Genomic DNA, 13381 nt, shown 5'->3' on the forward strand with positions numbered 1-13381 from the left:
TCGGATTTAAGTAAAAATATAGCCACTTGATTTGACCACGAAGGGACTCGAACCCTCAATCTTCTGATTCAAAGTCAGACGCCTTATCCATTAGGCCACGCGGTCCTGGTTACCCTACAATGTTAGTTTTTGGCACAGGCTAAGAAGGGACTCGAACCCTCAATCTTCTGATTCGAAGTCAGACGTCTTATCCATTAGGCCATGCGGTCCTGGTTATCCTGCTATGTTAGTTTTTGGCACAGGCTAAGAGGTTTAACCTTTCCTTTGGGGATGACCAGATACCATTGGTTTACATGACAGAACTGTTCTAATTTAATCATCTAAGTAAAAAGTATAGCCACTTGATTTGACCACGAAGGGACTCGAACCCTCAATCTTCTGATTCGAAGTCAGACGCCTTATCCATTAGGCCACGCGGTCCTGGTTATCCTGCTATGTTAATTTTTGGCACAGGCTAAGAGGTTTAACCTTTCCTTTGGGGATAACCAGAGACCATTGGTATACTTGACATGGAACTGTTCTGATTTCATTATCTAAGTAAAAAGTATAGCCACTTGATTTGACCACAAAGGGACTCGAACCCTCAATCTTCTGATTCGAAGTCAGATGCCTTATCCATTAGGCCACGCGGTCCTGGTTGTCATACTATGTTATCTTTTGGCAGAGTCAAATAGGTTTAACCTTTCCTTTGGGGATTACCAGAGACCATTGGTTCACGTGACATAGAAGTGTTCTGATTTCATTATCTAAGTAAAAAGTATAGCCACTTGATTTTACCACGAAGGGACTCGAACCCTCAATCTTCTGATTCGAAGTCAGACGCCCTATCCATTAGGCCACGCGGTCCTGGTTACCCTACAATGTTAGTTTTTGGCAGAGGCTAAGAAGGGACTCGAACCCTCAATCTTCTGATTCGAAGTCAGACGTCTTATCCATTAGGCCACGCGGCCCTGGTTATCCTGCTATGTTAGTTTTTGGCACAGGCTAAGAGGTTTAACCTTTCCTTTGGGGATGACCAGAGACCATTGGTTTACATGACAGAACTGTTCTGATTTCATCATCTAAGTAAAAAGTATAGCCACTTGATTTGACCACGAAGGGACTCGAACCCTCAATCTTCTGATTCGAAGTCAGACGCCTTATCCATTAGGCCACGCGGTCCTGGTTATCTTACTATGTTATTTTTTGGCACAGGCTAAGAGGTTTAACCTTTCCTTTGGGGATAACCAGAGACCATTGGTTTACGTAACATAGAACTGTTCTGATTTCATTATCTAAGTAAAAAGTATAGTCACTTGATTTGACCACGAAGGGACTCGAACCCTCAATCTTCTGATTCGAAGTCAGACGCCTTATCCATTAGGCCACGCGGTCCTGGTTGTCATACTATGTTATTTTTTGGCACAGGCAAATAGGTTTAACCTTTCCTTTGGGGATAAGCAGAGACCATTGGTTTACTTGACATGGAACCGTTCGGATTTAAGTAAAAATTATAGCCACTTGATTTGACCACAAAGGGACTCGAACCCTCAATCTTCTGATTCGAAGTCAGATGCCTTTTCCATTGGGCCACGCGGTCCTGGTTGTCATACTATGTTATCTTTTGGCAGAGTCAAATAGGTTTAACCTTTCCTTTGGGGATTACCAGAGACCATTGGTTCACGTGACATAGAACTGTTCTGATTTCATTATCTAAGTAAAAAGTATAGCCACTTGATTTGACCACGAAGGGACTCGAACCCTCAATCTTCTGATTCGAAGTCAGACGCCTTATCCATTAGGCAACGCGGTCCTGGTTACCCTACAATGTTAGTTTCTGGCACAGGCTAAGAAGGGACTCGAACCCTCAATCTTCTGATTCGAAGTCAGACGTCTTATCCATTAGGCCACACGGTCCTGGTTATCCTGCTATGTTAGTTTTTGGCACAGGCTAAGAGGTTTAACCTTTCCTTTGGGGATGACCAGAGACCATTGGTTTACATGACAGAACTGTTCTGATTTCATCATCTAAGTAAAAAGTATAGCCACTTGATTTAACCACAAAGGGACTCGAACCCTCAATCTTCTGATTCGAAGTCAGACGCCTTATCCATTAGGCCACGCGGTCCTGGTTATCTTACTATGTTATTTTTTGGCACAGGCAAATAGGTTTAACCTTTCCTTTGGGGATAACGAGAGACCATTGGTTTACTTGACATGGAACAGTTCGGATTTAAGTAAAAATTATAGCCGCTTGATTTGACCACGAAGGGACTCGAACCCTCAATCTTCTGATTCGAAGTCAGACGCCTTATCCATTAGGCCACGCGGTCCTGGTTGTCATACTATGTTATTTTTTGGCAGAGTCAAATAGGTTTAACCTTTCCTTTGGGGATAACCAGAGACCATTGGTTTACTTGACATGGAACAGTTCGGATTTAAGTAAAAATTATAGCCACTTGATTTTACCACGAAGGGACTCGAACCCTCAATCTTCTGATTCGAAGTCAGAAGCCTTATCCATTAGGCCACGCGGTCCTGGTTATCCTAATATGTTATTTTTTGGCACAGGCTAAGAGGTTTAACGTTTCCTTTGGGGATAACCAGATACCATTGGTTTACATGACAGAACTGTTCTAATTTAATCATCTAAGTAAAAAGTATAGCCACTTGATTTGACCACGAAGGGACTCGAACCCTCAATCTTCTGATTCGAAGTCAGACGCCTTATCCATTAGGCCACGCGGTCCTGGTTATCCTGCTATGTTAATTTTTGGCACAGGCAAATAGGTTTAACATTTCCTTTGGGGATAACCAGAGACCATTGGTTTACTTGACATGGAACAGTTCGGATTTAAGTAAAAATTATAGCCGCTTGATTTGACCACGAAGGGACTCGAACCCTCAATCTTCTGATTCGAAGTCAGACACCTTATCCATTAGGCCACGCGGTCCTGGTTGTCATACTATGTTATTTTTTGGCAGAGTCAAATAGGTTTAACCTTTCCTTTGGGGATAACCAGAGACCATTGGTTTACTTGACATGGAACAGTTCGGATTTAAGTAAAAATTATAGCCGCTTGATTTGACCACAAAGGGACTCGAACCCTCAATCTTCTGATTCGAAGTCAGACGCCTTATCTGTTAGGCCACGCGGTCCTGGTTACCCTACAATGTTAGTTTTTGGCACAGGCTAAGAAGGGACTTGAACCCTCAATCTTCTGATTCGAAGTCAGACGCCTTATCCATTAGGCCACGCTGTCCTGGTTATCCTACTATGTTAGTTTTTGGCACAGGCTAAGAGGTTTAACCTTTCCTTTGGGGATAAGCAGAGACCATTGGTTTACTTGACATGGAACTGTTCTGATTTCATTATCTAAGTAAAAAGTATAGCCACTTGATTTGACCACGAAGAGACTTGAACCCTCAGTCTTCTGATTCGAAGTCAGACGCCTTATCCATTAGGCCACGCGGTCCTGGTTGTCATACTATGTTATTTTTTGGCAGAGTCAAATAGGTTTAACCTTTCCTTTGGGGATAACCAGAGACCATTGGTTTACGTAACATAGAACTGTTCTGATTTCATTATCTAAGTACAAAGTGTAGCCACTTGATTTTACCACGAAGGGACTCGAACCCTCAATCTTCTGATTCGAAGTCAGAAGCCTTATCCATTAGGCCACGCGGTCCTGGTTATCCTAATATGTTATTTTTTGGCACAGGCTAAGAGGTTTAACCTTTCCTTTGGGGATAAGCAGAGACCATTGGTTTACTTGACATGGAACAGTTCGGATTTAAGTAAAAATTATAGCTACTTGATTTGACCACGAAGGGACTCGAACCCTCAATCTTCTGATTCGAAGTCAGACGCCTTATCCATTAGGCCACACGGTCCTGGTTGCCATACTATGTTATTTTTTTGGCACAGGCAAATAGGTTTAACCTTTCCTTTGGGGATAAGCAGAGACCATTGGTTTACTTTACATGGAACCGTTAGGATTTAAGTAAAAATTATAGCCACTTGATTTGACCACGAAGGGACTCGAACCCTCAATCTTCTGATTCGAAGTCAGACGCCTTATCCATTAGGCCACGCGGTCCTGGTTACCCTACAATGTTAGTTTTTGGCAGAGGCGAAGAAGGGACTCGAACCCTCAATCTTCTGATTCGAAGTCAGACGCCTTATCCATTAGGCCACGCGGTCCTGGTTATCCTGCTATGTTAATTTTTGGCACAGGCTAAGAGGTTTAACCTTTCCTTTGGGGATGACCAGAGACCATTGGTTTACATGACAGAACTGTTCTGATTTCATCATCTAAGTAAAAAGTATAGCCACTTGATTTGACCACGAAGGGACTTGAACCCTCAATCTTCTGATTCGAAGTCAGACGCCTTATCCATTAGGCCACGCGGTCCTGGTTATCTTACTATGTTATTTTTTGGCACAGGCTAAGAGGTTTAACCTTTCCTTTGGGGATAACCAGAGACCATTGGTTTACGTAACATAGAACTGTTATGATTTCATTATCTAAGTAAAAAGTATAGTCACTTGATTTGACCACGAAGGGACTTGAACCCTCAATCTTCTGATTCGAAGTCAGACGCCTTATCCATTAGGCCATGCGGTCCTGGTTACCCTACAATGTTAGTTTTTGGAAGAGGCTAAGAAGGGAGACGAACCCTCAATCTTCTGATTCGAAGTCAGACGTCTTATCCATTAGGCCACGCGGTCCTGGTTATCCTGCTATGTTAGTTTTTGGCACAGGCTAAGAGGTTTAACCTTTCCTTTGGGGATAACCAGAGACCATTGGTTTACTTGACATGGAACTGTTCTGATTTCATTATCTAAGTAAAAAGTATACCCACTTGATTTGACCACGAAGGGACTCGAAACCTCAATCTTCTGATTCGAAGTCAGACGCCTTATCCATTAGGCCACGCGGCCCTGGTTGTCATACTATGTTATCTTTTGGCAGAGTCAAATAGGTTTAACCTTTCCTTTGGGGATAAGCAGAGACCATTGGTTTACTTGACATGGAACAGTTCGGATTTAAGTAAAAATTATAGCCACTTGATTTGACCACGAAGGGACTCGAACCCTCAATCTTCTGATTCGAATTCAGACGCCTTATCCATTAGGCCACACGGTCCTGGTTACCCTACAATGTTAGTTTTAGGCAGAGGCTAAGAAGGGACTCGAACCCTCAATCTTCTGGTTCGAAGTCAGACGTCTTATCCATTAGGCCACGCGGTCCTGGTTATCTTACTATGTTATTTTTTGGCACAGGCTAAGTGGTTTAACCTTTCCTTTGGGGATAACCAGAGACCATTGGTTTACGTAACATAGAACTGTTCTGATTTCATTTTCTAAGTAAAAAGTATAGTCACTTGATTTGACCACGAAGGGACTCGAACCCTCAATCTTCTGATTCGAAGTCAGACGCCTTATCCATTAGGCCACGCGGTCCTGGTTATCTTACTATGTTATTTTTTGGCACAGGCTAAGAGGTTTAACCTTTCCTTTGGGGATAACCAGAGACCATTGGTTTACGTAACATAGAACTGTTCTGATTTCATTATCTAAGTAAAAAGTATAGTCACTTGATTTGACCACGAAGGGACTTGAACCCTTAATCTTCTGATTCGAAGTCAGACGCCTTATCCATTAGGCCATGCGGTCCTGGTTACCCTACAATGTTAGTTTTTGGCAGAGGCTAAGAAGGGACACGAACCCTCAATCTTCTGATTTGAAGTCAGGCGCCTTATCCATTAGGCCATGCGGTCCTGGTAACCCTACAATGTTAGTTTTTGGCAGAGGCTAAGAAGGGACAAGAACCCTCAATCTTCTGATTCGAAGTCAGACGTCTTATCCATTAGGCCACGCGGTCCTGGTTATCCTGCTATGTTAGTTTTTGGCACAGGCTAAGAGGTTTAACCTTTCCTTTGGGAATGACCAGAGACCATTGGTTTACATGACAGAACTGTTCTGATTTCATCATCTAAGTAAAAAGTATAGCCACTTGATTTGACCACGAAGGGACTCGAACCCTCAATCTTCTGATTCGAAGTCAGACGCCTTATACATTAGGCCAGGCGGTCCTGGTTATCTTACTATGTTATTTTTTGGCACAGGCTAAGAGGTTTAACCTTTCCTTTGGGGATAACCAGAGACCATTGGTTTACTTGACATGGAACTGTTCTGATTTCATTATCTAAGTTAAAAGTATAGCCACTTGATTTGACCACGAAGGGACTCGAAACCTCAATCTTCTGATTCGAAGTCAGACGCCTTACCTATTAGGCCACGCGGTCCTGGTTGTCATACTATGTTATCTTTTGGCAGAGTCAAATAGGTTTAACCTTTCCTTTGGGGATAACCAGAGACCATTGGTATACTTGACATGGAACTGTTCTGATTTCATTATCTAAGTAAAAAGTATAGCCACTTGATTTGACCACGAAGGGACTCGAAACCTCAATCTTCTGATTCGAAGTCAGATGCCTTATCCATTAGGCCAAGCGGTCCTGGTTGTCATACTATGTTATCTTTTGGCAGAGTCAAATAGGTTTAACCTTTCCTTTGGGGATAACCAGAGACCATTGGTATACTTGACATGGAACTGTTCTGATTTCATTATCTAAGTAAAAAGTATAGCCACTTGATTTGACCACGAAGGGACTCGAAACCTCAATCTTCTGATTTGAAGTCAGACGCCTTATCCATTAGACCACGCGGTACTGGTTATCCTACTATGTTATTTTTTGGCACAGTCTAAGAGGTTTAACCTTTCCTTTGGGGATAACCAGAGACCGTTGGTTTACGTAACATAGAACTGTTCTTATTTCATTATCTAAGTAAAAAGTATAGTCACTTGATTTGACCACGAAGGGACTCGAACCCTCAATCTTCTGATTCGAAGTCAGACGCCTTATCCATTAGGCCACGCGGTCCTGGTTGTCATACTATGTTATTTTTTGGCACAGGCAAATAGGTTTAACCTTTCCTTTGGGGATAAGCAGAGACCATTGGTTTACTTGACATGGAACAGTTTTGGATTTAAGTAAAAATTATAGCCACTTGATTTGACCACGAAGGGACTTGAACCCTCAATCTTCTGATTCGAAGTTAGACGCCTTATCCATTAGGCCACGCGGTCCTGGTTACCCTACAATGTTAGTTTTTGGCACAGTCTAAGAGGTTTAACCTTTCCTTTGGGGATAACCAGAGACCATTGGTTTACGTAAGATAGAACTGTTCTTATTTCATTATCTAAGAAAAAAGTATAGTCACTTGATTTGACCACGAAGGGACTCGAACCCTCAATCTTCTGATTCGAAGTCAGACGCCTTATCCATTAGGCCACGCGGTCCTGGTTGTCATACTATGTTAGTTTTTGGCACAGGCAAATAGGTTTAACCTTTCCTTTGGGGATAAGCAGAGACCATTGGTTTATTTGACATGGAACAGTTCGGATTTAAGTAAAAATTATAGCCACTTGATTTGACCACGAAGGGACTTGAACCCTCAATCTTCTGATTCGAAGTCAGATGCCTTATCCATTAGGCCACGCGGTCCTGGTTATCCTGCTATGTTAGTTTTTGGCACAGGCTAAGAGGTTTAACCTTTCCTTTGGGGATGACCAGAGACCATTGGTTTACATGACAGAACTGTTCTGATTTCATCATCTAAGTAAAAAGTATAGCCACTTGATTTGACCACGAAGGGACTCGAACCCTCAATCTTCTGATTTGAAGTCAGACGCCTTATCCATTAGGCCACGCGGTCCTGGTTGTCATACTATGTTATCTTTTGGCAGAGTCAAATCGGTTTAACCTTTCCTTTGGGGATAACCAGAGACCATTGGTATACTTGACATGGAACTGTTCTGATTTCATTATCTAAGTAAAAAGTATAGCCACTTGATTTGACCACGAAGGGACTCGAAACCTCAATCTTCTGATTTGAAGTCAGACGCCTTATCCATTAGGCCACGCGGTCCTGGTTGTCATTCTATGTTATCTTTTGGCAGACTCAAATAGGTTTAACCTTTCCTTTGGGGATAACCAGAGACCATTGGTATACTTGACATGGAACTCTTCTGATTTCATTATCTAAGTAAAAAGTATAGCCACTTGATTTGACCACGAAGGGACTCGAAACCTCAATCTTCTGATTTGAAGTCAGACGCCTTATCCATTAGACCACGCGGTACTGGTTATCCTACTATGTTATTTTTTGGCACAGTCTAAGAGGTTTAACCTTTCCTTTGGGGATAACCAGAGACCATTGGTTTACGTAACATAGAACTGTTCTTATTTCATTATCTAAGTAAAAAGTATAGTCACTTGATTTGACCACGAAGGGACTTGAACCCTCAATCTTCTGATTCGAAGTCAGACGCCTTATCCATTAGGCCACGCGGTCCTGGTTGTCATACTATGTTATTTTTTGGCACAGGCAAATAGGTTTAACCTTTCCTTTGGGGATAAGCAGAGACCATTGGTTTACTTGACATGGAACAGTTTTGGATTTAAGTAAAAATTATAGCCACTTGATTTGACCACGAAGGGACTTGAACCCTCAATCTTCTGATTCGAAGTTAGACGCCTTATCCATTAGGCCACGTGGTCCTGGTTACCCTACAATGTTAGTTTTTGGCACAGTCTAAGAGGTTTAACCTTTCCTTTGGGGATAACCAGAGACCATTGGTTTACGTAAGATAGAACTGTTCTTATTTCATTATCTAAGTATAAAGTATAGTCACTTGATTTGACCACGAAGGGACTCGAAACCTCAATCTTCTGATTCGAAGTCAGACGCCTTATCCATTAGGCCACGCGGTCCTGGTTGTCATACTATGTTATTTTTTGGCACAGGCAAATAGGTTTAACCTTTCCTTTGGGGATAAGCAGAGACCATTGGTTTACTTGACATGGAACAGTTTTGGATTTAAGTAAAAATTATAGCCACTTGATTTGACCACGAAGGGACTTGAACCCTCAATCTTCTGATTCGAAGTTAGACGCCTTATCCATTAGGCCACGCGGTCCTGGTTACCCTACAATGTTAGTTTTTGGCACAGTCTAAGAGGTTTAACCTTTCCTTTGGGGATAACCAGAGACCATTGGTTTACGTAAGATAGAACTGTTCTTATTTCATTATCTAAGAAAAAAGTATAGTCACTTGATTTGACCACGAAGGGACTCGAACCCTCAATCTTCTGATTCGAAGTCAGACGCCTTATCCATTAGGCCACGCGGTCCTGGTTGTCATACTATGTTATTTTTTGGCACAGGCAAATAGGTTTAACCTTTCCTTTGGGGATAAGCAGAGACCATTGGTTTACTTGACATGGAACAGTTCGGATTTAAGTAAAAATTATAGCCACTTGATTTGACCACGAAGGGACTTGAACCCTCAATCTTCTGATTTGAAGTCAGATGCCTTATCCATTAGGCCACGCGGTCCTGGTTATCCTGCTATGTTAGTTTTTGGCACAGGCTAAGAGGTTTAACCTTTCCTTTGGGGATGACCAGAGACCATTGGTTTACATGACAGAACTGTTCTGATTTCATCATCTAAGTAAAAAGTATAGCCACTTGATTTGACCACGAAGGGACTCGAACCCTCAATCTTCTGATTCGAAGTCAGACGCCTTATCCATTAGGCCACGCGGTCCTGGTTGTCATACTATGTTATCTTTTGGCAGAGTCAAATCGGTTTAACCTTTCCTTTGGGGATAACCAGAGACCATTGGTATACTTGACATGGAACTGTTCTGATTTCATTATCTAAGTAAAAAGTATAGCCACTTGATTTGACCACGAAGGGACTTGAAACCTCAATCTTCTGATTTGAAGTCAGACGCCTTATCCATTAGGCCACGCGGTCCTGGTTGTCATTCTATGTTATCTTTTGGCAGACTCAAATAGGTTTAACCTTTCCTTTGGGGATAACCAGAGACCATTGGTATACTTGACATGGAACTGTTCTGATTTCATTATCTAAGTAAAAAGTATAGCCACTTGATTTGACCACGAAGGGACTCGAAACCTCAATCTTCTGATTCGAAGTCAGATGCCTTATCCATTAGGCCAAGCGGTCCTGGTTGTCATACTATGTTATCTTTTGGCAGAGTCAAATAGGTTTAACCTTTCCTTTGGGGATAACCAGAGACCATTGGTATACTTGACATGGAACTGTTCTGATTTCATTATCTAAGTAAAAAGTATAGCCACTTGATTTGACCACGAAGGGACTCGAAACCTCAATCTTCTGATTTGAAGTCAGACGCCTTATCCATTAGACCACGCGGTACTGGTTATCCTACTATGTTATTTTTTGGCACAGTCTAAGAGGTTTAACCTTTCCTTTGGGGATAACCAGAGACCGTTGGTTTACGTAACATAGAACTGTTCTTATTTCATTATCTAAGTAAAAAGTATAGTCACTTGATTTGACCACGAAGGGACTCGAACCCTCAATCTTCTGATTCGAAGTCAGACGCCTTATCCATTAGGCCACGCGGTCCTGGTTGTCATACTATGTTATTTTTTGGCACAGGCAAATAGGTTTAACCTTTCCTTTGGGGATAAGCAGAGACCATTGGTTTACTTGACATGGAACAGTTTTGGATTTAAGTAAAAATTATAGCCACTTGATTTGACCACGAAGGGACTTGAACCCTCAATCTTCTGATTCGAAGTTAGACGCCTTATCCATTAGGCCACGCGGTCCTGGTTACCCTACAATGTTAGTTTTTGGCACAGTCTAAGAGGTTTAACCTTTCCTTTGGGGATAACCAGAGACCATTGGTTTACGTAAGATAGAACTGTTCTTATTTCATTATCTAAGAAAAAAGTATAGTCACTTGATTTGACCACGAAGGGACTCGAACCCTCAATCTTCTGATTCGAAGTCAGACGCCTTATCCATTAGGCCACGCGGTCCTGGTTGTCATACTATGTTATTTTTTGGCACAGGCAAATAGGTTTAACCTTTCCTTTGGGGATAAGCAGAGACCATTGGTTTATTTGACATGGAACAGTTCGGATTTAAGTAAAAATTATAGCCACTTGATTTGACCACGAAGGGACTTGAACCCTCAATCTTCTGATTCGAAGTCAGATGCCTTATCCATTAGGCCACGCGGTCCTGGTTATCCTGCTATGTTAGTTTTTGGCACAGGCTAAGAGGTTTAACCTTTCCTTTGGGGATGACCAGAGACCATTGGTTTACATGACAGAACTGTTCTGATTTCATCATCTAAGTAAAAAGTATAGCCACTTGATTTGACCACGAAGGGACTCGAACCCTCAATCTTCTGATTTGAAGTCAGACGCCTTATCCATTAGGCCACGCGGTCCTGGTTGTCATACTATGTTATCTTTTGGCAGAGTCAAATCGGTTTAACCTTTCCTTTGGGGATAACCAGAGACCATTGGTATACTTGACATGGAACTGTTCTGATTTCATTATCTAAGTAAAAAGTATAGCCACTTGATTTGACCACGAAGGGACTCGAAACCTCAATCTTCTGATTTGAAGTCAGACGCCTTATCCATTAGGCCACGCGGTCCTGGTTGTCATTCTATGTTATCTTTTGGCAGACTCAAATAGGTTTAACCTTTCCTTTGGGGATAACCAGAGACCATTGGTATACTTGACATGGAACTCTTCTGATTTCATTATCTAAGTAAAAAGTATAGCCACTTGATTTGACCACGAAGGGACTCGAAACCTCAATCTTCTGATTTGAAGTCAGACGCCTTATCCATTAGACCACGCGGTACTGGTTATCCTACTATGTTATTTTTTGGCACAGTCTAAGAGGTTTAACCTTTCCTTTGGGGATAACCAGAGACCATTGGTTTACGTAACATAGAACTGTTCTTATTTCATTATCTAAGTAAAAAGTATAGTCACTTGATTTGACCACGAAGGGACTTGAACCCTCAATCTTCTGATTCGAAGTCAGACGCCTTATCCATTAGGCCACGCGGTCCTGGTTGTCATACTATGTTATTTTTTGGCACAGGCAAATAGGTTTAACCTTTCCTTTGGGGATAAGCAGAGACCATTGGTTTACTTGACATGGAACAGTTTTGGATTTAAGTAAAAATTATAGCCACTTGATTTGACCACGAAGGGACTTGAACCCTCAATCTTCTGATTCGAAGTTAGACGCCTTATCCATTAGGCCACGTGGTCCTGGTTACCCTACAATGTTAGTTTTTGGCACAGTCTAAGAGGTTTAACCTTTCCTTTGGGGATAACCAGAGACCATTGGTTTACGTAAGATAGAACTGTTCTTATTTCATTATCTAAGTATAAAGTATAGTCACTTGATTTGACCACGAAGGGACTCGAAACCTCAATCTTCTGATTCGAAGTCAGACGCCTTATCCATTAGGCCACGCGGTCCTGGTTGTCATACTATGTTATTTTTTGGCACAGGCAAATAGGTTTAACCTTTCCTTTGGGGATAAGCAGAGACCATTGGTTTACTTGACATGGAACAGTTTTGGATTTAAGTAAAAATTATAGCCACTTGATTTGACCACGAAGGGACTTGAACCCTCAATCTTCTGATTCGAAGTTAGACGCCTTATCCATTAGGCCACGCGGTCCTGGTTACCCTACAATGTTAGTTTTTGGCACAGTCTAAGAGGTTTAACCTTTCCTTTGGGGATAACCAGAGACCATTGGTTTACGTAAGATAGAACTGTTCTTATTTCATTATCTAAGAAAAAAGTATAGTCACTTGATTTGACCACGAAGGGACTCGAACCCTCAATCTTCTGATTCGAAGTCAGACGCCTTATCCATTAGGCCACGCGGTCCTGGTTGTCATACTATGTTATTTTTTGGCACAGGCAAATAGGTTTAACCTTTCCTTTGGGGATAAGCAGAGACCATTGGTTTACTTGACATGGAACAGTTCGGATTTAAGTAAAAATTATAGCCACTTGATTTGACCACGAAGGGACTTGAACCCTCAATCTTCTGATTTGAAGTCAGATGCCTTATCCATTAGGCCACGCGGTCCTGGTTATCCTGCTATGTTAGTTTTTGGCACAGGCTAAGAGGTTTAACCTTTCCTTTGGGGATGACCAGAGACCATTGGTTTACATGACAGAACTGTTCTGATTTCATCATCTAAGTAAAAAGTATAGCCACTTGATTTGACCACGAAGGGACTCGAACCCTCAATCTTCTGATTCGAAGTCAGACGCCTTATCCATTAGGCCACGCGGTCCTGGTTGTCATACTATGTTATCTTTTGGCAGAGTCAAATCGGTTTAACCTTTCCTTTGGGGATAACCAGAGACCATTGGTATACTTGACATGGAACTGTTCTGATTTCATTATCTAAGTAAAAAGTATAGCCACTTGATTTGA

General features: G+C 41.9%; 1 protein-coding gene and 45 non-coding genes across 48 annotated transcripts in view; 1 reads left to right on the top strand and 45 right to left on the bottom strand.

The window, feature by feature from the left end:
- The window catches only part of kif5ab (kinesin family member 5A, b), a 147663-nt gene that overhangs the window by 78595 nt on the left and 55687 nt on the right, over positions 1 to 13381 (top strand). The window lies entirely within an intron of this gene.
- trnaq-uug (transfer RNA glutamine (anticodon UUG)) lies at positions 33 to 105 on the bottom strand. The gene has a single exon. It is a non-coding gene; the product is annotated as a tRNA-Gln (tRNA).
- On the bottom strand, positions 348 to 420 carry trnar-ucg (transfer RNA arginine (anticodon UCG)). Its single transcript has one exon. It is a non-coding gene; the product is annotated as a tRNA-Arg (tRNA).
- trnar-ucg (transfer RNA arginine (anticodon UCG)) lies at positions 561 to 633 on the bottom strand. The gene has a single exon. It is a non-coding gene; the product is annotated as a tRNA-Arg (tRNA).
- Positions 774 to 846, bottom strand: trnar-ucg (transfer RNA arginine (anticodon UCG)). The gene has a single exon. It is a non-coding gene; the product is annotated as a tRNA-Arg (tRNA).
- On the bottom strand, positions 1089 to 1161 carry trnar-ucg (transfer RNA arginine (anticodon UCG)). Its single transcript has one exon. It is a non-coding gene; the product is annotated as a tRNA-Arg (tRNA).
- Positions 1302 to 1374, bottom strand: trnar-ucg (transfer RNA arginine (anticodon UCG)). The gene has a single exon. It is a non-coding gene; the product is annotated as a tRNA-Arg (tRNA).
- trnar-ucg (transfer RNA arginine (anticodon UCG)) lies at positions 1507 to 1579 on the bottom strand. The gene has a single exon. It is a non-coding gene; the product is annotated as a tRNA-Arg (tRNA).
- trnar-ucg (transfer RNA arginine (anticodon UCG)) lies at positions 1720 to 1792 on the bottom strand. Its single transcript has one exon. It is a non-coding gene; the product is annotated as a tRNA-Arg (tRNA).
- On the bottom strand, positions 2035 to 2107 carry trnar-ucg (transfer RNA arginine (anticodon UCG)). Its single transcript has one exon. It is a non-coding gene; the product is annotated as a tRNA-Arg (tRNA).
- On the bottom strand, positions 2240 to 2312 carry trnar-ucg (transfer RNA arginine (anticodon UCG)). Its single transcript has one exon. It is a non-coding gene; the product is annotated as a tRNA-Arg (tRNA).
- Positions 2445 to 2517, bottom strand: trnar-ucg (transfer RNA arginine (anticodon UCG)). Its single transcript has one exon. It is a non-coding gene; the product is annotated as a tRNA-Arg (tRNA).
- Positions 2656 to 2728, bottom strand: trnar-ucg (transfer RNA arginine (anticodon UCG)). Its single transcript has one exon. It is a non-coding gene; the product is annotated as a tRNA-Arg (tRNA).
- Positions 2861 to 2933, bottom strand: trnar-ucg (transfer RNA arginine (anticodon UCG)). Its single transcript has one exon. It is a non-coding gene; the product is annotated as a tRNA-Arg (tRNA).
- Positions 3066 to 3138, bottom strand: trnar-ucg (transfer RNA arginine (anticodon UCG)). The gene has a single exon. It is a non-coding gene; the product is annotated as a tRNA-Arg (tRNA).
- trnar-ucg (transfer RNA arginine (anticodon UCG)) lies at positions 3383 to 3455 on the bottom strand. The gene has a single exon. It is a non-coding gene; the product is annotated as a tRNA-Arg (tRNA).
- Positions 3596 to 3668, bottom strand: trnar-ucg (transfer RNA arginine (anticodon UCG)). Its single transcript has one exon. It is a non-coding gene; the product is annotated as a tRNA-Arg (tRNA).
- Positions 3801 to 3873, bottom strand: trnar-ucg (transfer RNA arginine (anticodon UCG)). Its single transcript has one exon. It is a non-coding gene; the product is annotated as a tRNA-Arg (tRNA).
- Positions 4007 to 4079, bottom strand: trnar-ucg (transfer RNA arginine (anticodon UCG)). Its single transcript has one exon. It is a non-coding gene; the product is annotated as a tRNA-Arg (tRNA).
- Positions 4322 to 4394, bottom strand: trnar-ucg (transfer RNA arginine (anticodon UCG)). The gene has a single exon. It is a non-coding gene; the product is annotated as a tRNA-Arg (tRNA).
- On the bottom strand, positions 4535 to 4607 carry trnar-ucg (transfer RNA arginine (anticodon UCG)). Its single transcript has one exon. It is a non-coding gene; the product is annotated as a tRNA-Arg (tRNA).
- On the bottom strand, positions 4852 to 4924 carry trnar-ucg (transfer RNA arginine (anticodon UCG)). Its single transcript has one exon. It is a non-coding gene; the product is annotated as a tRNA-Arg (tRNA).
- trnar-ucg (transfer RNA arginine (anticodon UCG)) lies at positions 5057 to 5129 on the bottom strand. The gene has a single exon. It is a non-coding gene; the product is annotated as a tRNA-Arg (tRNA).
- trnar-ucg (transfer RNA arginine (anticodon UCG)) lies at positions 5374 to 5446 on the bottom strand. The gene has a single exon. It is a non-coding gene; the product is annotated as a tRNA-Arg (tRNA).
- trnar-ucg (transfer RNA arginine (anticodon UCG)) lies at positions 5587 to 5659 on the bottom strand. Its single transcript has one exon. It is a non-coding gene; the product is annotated as a tRNA-Arg (tRNA).
- trnar-ucg (transfer RNA arginine (anticodon UCG)) lies at positions 6219 to 6291 on the bottom strand. The gene has a single exon. It is a non-coding gene; the product is annotated as a tRNA-Arg (tRNA).
- Positions 6858 to 6930, bottom strand: trnar-ucg (transfer RNA arginine (anticodon UCG)). Its single transcript has one exon. It is a non-coding gene; the product is annotated as a tRNA-Arg (tRNA).
- Positions 7064 to 7136, bottom strand: trnar-ucg (transfer RNA arginine (anticodon UCG)). Its single transcript has one exon. It is a non-coding gene; the product is annotated as a tRNA-Arg (tRNA).
- Positions 7277 to 7349, bottom strand: trnar-ucg (transfer RNA arginine (anticodon UCG)). The gene has a single exon. It is a non-coding gene; the product is annotated as a tRNA-Arg (tRNA).
- trnar-ucg (transfer RNA arginine (anticodon UCG)) lies at positions 7482 to 7554 on the bottom strand. Its single transcript has one exon. It is a non-coding gene; the product is annotated as a tRNA-Arg (tRNA).
- Positions 8332 to 8404, bottom strand: trnar-ucg (transfer RNA arginine (anticodon UCG)). The gene has a single exon. It is a non-coding gene; the product is annotated as a tRNA-Arg (tRNA).
- trnar-ucg (transfer RNA arginine (anticodon UCG)) lies at positions 8538 to 8610 on the bottom strand. The gene has a single exon. It is a non-coding gene; the product is annotated as a tRNA-Arg (tRNA).
- trnar-ucg (transfer RNA arginine (anticodon UCG)) lies at positions 8751 to 8823 on the bottom strand. The gene has a single exon. It is a non-coding gene; the product is annotated as a tRNA-Arg (tRNA).
- Positions 8957 to 9029, bottom strand: trnar-ucg (transfer RNA arginine (anticodon UCG)). Its single transcript has one exon. It is a non-coding gene; the product is annotated as a tRNA-Arg (tRNA).
- On the bottom strand, positions 9170 to 9242 carry trnar-ucg (transfer RNA arginine (anticodon UCG)). Its single transcript has one exon. It is a non-coding gene; the product is annotated as a tRNA-Arg (tRNA).
- On the bottom strand, positions 9586 to 9658 carry trnar-ucg (transfer RNA arginine (anticodon UCG)). The gene has a single exon. It is a non-coding gene; the product is annotated as a tRNA-Arg (tRNA).
- Positions 10438 to 10510, bottom strand: trnar-ucg (transfer RNA arginine (anticodon UCG)). Its single transcript has one exon. It is a non-coding gene; the product is annotated as a tRNA-Arg (tRNA).
- trnar-ucg (transfer RNA arginine (anticodon UCG)) lies at positions 10644 to 10716 on the bottom strand. The gene has a single exon. It is a non-coding gene; the product is annotated as a tRNA-Arg (tRNA).
- On the bottom strand, positions 10857 to 10929 carry trnar-ucg (transfer RNA arginine (anticodon UCG)). The gene has a single exon. It is a non-coding gene; the product is annotated as a tRNA-Arg (tRNA).
- Positions 11062 to 11134, bottom strand: trnar-ucg (transfer RNA arginine (anticodon UCG)). The gene has a single exon. It is a non-coding gene; the product is annotated as a tRNA-Arg (tRNA).
- trnar-ucg (transfer RNA arginine (anticodon UCG)) lies at positions 11912 to 11984 on the bottom strand. The gene has a single exon. It is a non-coding gene; the product is annotated as a tRNA-Arg (tRNA).
- On the bottom strand, positions 12118 to 12190 carry trnar-ucg (transfer RNA arginine (anticodon UCG)). Its single transcript has one exon. It is a non-coding gene; the product is annotated as a tRNA-Arg (tRNA).
- Positions 12331 to 12403, bottom strand: trnar-ucg (transfer RNA arginine (anticodon UCG)). Its single transcript has one exon. It is a non-coding gene; the product is annotated as a tRNA-Arg (tRNA).
- trnar-ucg (transfer RNA arginine (anticodon UCG)) lies at positions 12537 to 12609 on the bottom strand. Its single transcript has one exon. It is a non-coding gene; the product is annotated as a tRNA-Arg (tRNA).
- On the bottom strand, positions 12750 to 12822 carry trnar-ucg (transfer RNA arginine (anticodon UCG)). Its single transcript has one exon. It is a non-coding gene; the product is annotated as a tRNA-Arg (tRNA).
- Positions 13166 to 13238, bottom strand: trnar-ucg (transfer RNA arginine (anticodon UCG)). Its single transcript has one exon. It is a non-coding gene; the product is annotated as a tRNA-Arg (tRNA).

The sequence above is a fragment of the Callionymus lyra genome, chromosome 10 (genome assembly GCF_982586985.1).
Source record: "Callionymus lyra chromosome 10, fCalLyr1.hap1.1, whole genome shotgun sequence".
NCBI lineage: Eukaryota > Metazoa > Chordata > Actinopteri > Syngnathiformes > Callionymidae > Callionymus > Callionymus lyra.